This window comes from Anneissia japonica, unplaced genomic scaffold (genome assembly GCF_011630105.1).
Source record: "Anneissia japonica isolate Jap-2015-1 unplaced genomic scaffold, ASM1163010v1 scaffold1005_len2656397_cov198, whole genome shotgun sequence".
NCBI lineage: Eukaryota > Metazoa > Echinodermata > Crinoidea > Comatulida > Comatulidae > Anneissia > Anneissia japonica.
Genome location: NW_022683792.1, coordinates 383,769 through 387,836, shown reverse-complemented (window position 1 = coordinate 387,836; position 4,068 = coordinate 383,769).

The window sequence follows — 4,068 nt, the reverse complement described above, 5'->3', positions numbered from 1 at the left end:
GGCCATTAAGCCATTAAACTGTAATATTATTGTAAACCATTAAACTGTAATAGTATATTAATATTAAACCATTAAACTGTAATATTATTAAAAGACCAATCAACACATGACATAAAATATTTACATGTCAAAATTATTATGTTAAATTTTTCCTCGTCGGTGCTTGCATAAAACGTGATTTGGATATAACATGTCTATAATGATATTGATAAACAATCGAAATTCTCTGTACAACGTTATGTTAAACATTTACAGAGTGGACTTCCTTATGTTGTGGTTATATTAGACTGTAATATTATTATTAAAGAAGTCCAATCAATAAACAACATAAAACATACATATCAAATTTATTGGTTAAAGTTCTCATGTCGGTGCATGCATAAAACGTAATTTCCTAAAATTTGAATATCTGAGATTGACAGACAAAATTCTCTATAATATATATACTAATTTAACGAATATAAAATCTTAAATATTTTACATTTTTATCAGCAATCTATCAGAAATACGGGGATTGGTTATACTGTAAAGCCTTCTGAACCCCTGCAATACCAAAACTGGGATCCAACAGGCAGTGAATATTCCATTTTGATTTAGTGTAGATGTTTTTTACATATTTTTTATTTTATTTGAATTCTTTTTATTTTGTATGATTCATATGTTACATTTTCTATAGAAAGATAAATAAATGCCTGAACTGATTTTATGGGTTTCATATTACTTTCTATACAAAACAGATATCAAAAATCATATTGTCCGACCGTGTGCATTGAACATTTGACGACGACGATAATGTCTCCAAATTCCCAACCGTAACTTAGGATAGGGACCTCGCTTGACACTTCACATCAAAGGGCCTGTTAATTAATCTTGCACGGCTTCCTCCTCATCATCATCTTCTTCATCATCATCATGATTATTAATTGTCCATAGCAAAGTAGGGAAAAACTATGAATTCAGAGTGTATTCAATTATAGACGTCTCATAATGCACGAAGTGTATTTCAAGGCATCTAGAAAACAAAAACTTTTCGAAGAAGCCGAAGACTTTCCCACCCCATATCTAAAATTTGTCTTCCAGCGACAAAACAAGCTAGCTCTCTTCTCATGACCCCTTCCACCATGGCAAACAATCTGTGCGATACGGTAGCAATGATAAACTCTGGATCTGCGCTTGGCATGTATTTAAGAGAAGTGCTTAAAAATGGTATATTTACAGTAGGCCTATATTTATTTATATAAAATAATGTTGCATACTATAACTACCAGGAATAAATATACAAATAAAGGCATGTTTTTTGTCTTGGCTTGGTAATTTAGTGAAGAAGTGAATATATGTCCTAGGCAAGTGTATGGAACCTTTAGTCTGATTTTCTGCAAAAGCTCACTATGTGTAGTAATTGACCTACTTTTTTTTTTGTCTTTCGTGGGAGTCACCCACCTTTATTGTCACTCTTTTTTTCAATTGTTTTCATTCATTTTTCCCATTGATTTTTCGTATGTCCCTTTTGGTTACATTTGAAACAGACCATTTCTGACCTACAGTTGTAAGAAAGATGTCCCAATTCAAGGCACTTGCTACATTTAATTTCTTGCCCTTCATGAAACACACGAGCTCTGAATCCATTAATTTTAATTTGTCTTGGTATAGATGTAGCTATTTTTTTCCACAAAAACTGATCTATCTCCATTTAGCCAACTAGTTAATTGTCCTTTTACTCTAATTTTTAACCGCATGATTTCACCCACTGGCTTACATCCCAGTGCTTTTAGGTGATTTATGATTTCAGAATCCGCCACCGATAACGGGATGTCTTTAATTAGAACTCTTGTAGTTTCAGCGGAATTGTGCGCAATATATGGGTTTTTGTCATATACTGATACATTAGTGTTTCTTATGTTTACTCCTTTTGTGATTATTCGTACTCTATCACTTCGGTTATTTACATAGATTCTCCACAGATTGCGTATTTTTTGTACTCCAATAATACTATTCGCAGGAATAATTTCCGTTAAGGCGATGCAAAGATCTTCGTTTTTCAGATACGATTTATTATTTTCCATTGGGATTTGATCGGCTTTCATAAATACCGGCTTTACTACAGTGTTTGTTTTATTTACATTTTCTACTTGATTAGTTTCTTTGTTTGTTTGGTTACCCGTGGCAACAGGTACCGAAACGGCGGGAGTTTCAGGATCGTAGATTGACATACCGACAGTGGATTTTGCCGATTAGCTTAGGCAAAACAGTGATCACTAAAAATAATTCTGGTGCTCTATTTTTGTTCTTTGGCACTTAATGAAGCAATATTACTTACTCGATTTTAATTTTTCTCCGTATATTACGTCCTAAAATGAGATCTTTACTCCGGGTATCTATAGCTGCACTGTTACCGTAGTGTTCAGATCACAGCGCCCTCTTTGACCTACTTGATTTGGATAAAATGTATGCCCTCTAGACACTAAATTTCATCCTAGAAAAAATGCATCATAGTTTCTTAATCAGTCATTATAAATTTTACACCAAAGAGAAGAAAATAATGTAAAACATTAACGGTTCCTGAGTAGCGTCAAAGAGAGAGTAGGTTGAGTCTAAACATACAGGTGGAATTTAGCCCTTTTCCCTATTCAAAACCTAATTAACTTGTGGTCTGTCAAAATATGTTCAGATTGAAAACTGACCAACCGTACCGGTGGCTACGGCCCTGACAAAATAACATCCAAAACAAGTCTATGTTTTATTAGACCTGTATTGAAAAAAAATGTAAACTTTTCACAAAATTCGGCCAAATAATAGTTTGGCCGTGACTTTTCAAACGTTACGGCCAGACGAATTTTTATACGGCCAGATTTGAGGACTCTGGCCGTCAAGAAGGCCAAATGGCAACCCTGGCCTATACAGGCAGTGGCGAATCCAGGAATTCGAAATAGAGGGGGGGGGGGGTCCAGCGAGGAACTTTCAAAGATGGAGGGTCCACCCAACTCATCCCCTACCATGGTGGGGGTAAGATAAGAAAAATTATGATTAAGCACCTCTAGAGTCGGAAATGGCACTCTCAGACTTAAATTTTAATTATTTTCTTCTTCTTTTTCCATTTAAAAAAATAATTTTTAACAATTAGTGTGGGGGGGGGGGTTAGTCTCCTTCCCCCTTGAATCCGGCACTATACAAGGAAATATCGCACGACCATGACCATGATATAATATATAATAGTGTATTGACCAACCGTCAAACGTCAAACGCACTCTGAACGTTCTTAGGACTGTTTGAGAGGATAACGTGAAAATTGCAATAGACACATTATAAATAAGCGAAAGAATAATTATATAATAAATCAACAGTTGCAGATCCAGGAATTCGAAAGAGAGGTGAACCAGGGAGGGACTTTCACAGACCGAGGAACCACCCACCTCAGCCCCACCATGGTTGGGGCTGAGGTAAGGAAATTTATGATTAGGGCATCTCTAGATGGCCGGAAATTACACTCTCGCACTTCAATTTGAATATTTTTTCCTTAAAAAAATGAAGGGGGTGGGGCGTGCCTTGGATCCACCTCTGCTCAAAACATTCTTTATCCAGAATAGTCATAATCACGAAAAATGGACATGAAAAACCAGATCACATCCTAAAAACAAACAGCAGTCACTAAGACATACATCATAGTCAAGTCCGAAATGTAGCAATATCAGAGGTTGCATTTTTTTTTGCTATATTTGTTAAAAATTGGATATGATGTAGAGTAGACATTGATAAATCAAAAAAGTATGTGCAACATTTTTTTTTTCATACGTAAATGTGTATAAGAGACAGATATACAGACTGTTTGAGAAATGTTCAATACAATTTATTAGACAGTCAATTACTAAAGTTCTGCAGCGCAAAGCGTCACTTCTTGCTTGACATAAAGCAGGATCCTTTCTCCCCATAACAATTTTTCTTTTCATTTGTAAAGGTTAAAAATTATTCCTTAAAATTTTAAAAACATGCCGGCTTAGTTTGCCCGTCATTCTCATGGTAAGCTGTGACAGTGGTTCTGCAAATCTACAAGTCACGCCACTAGTTCAATGT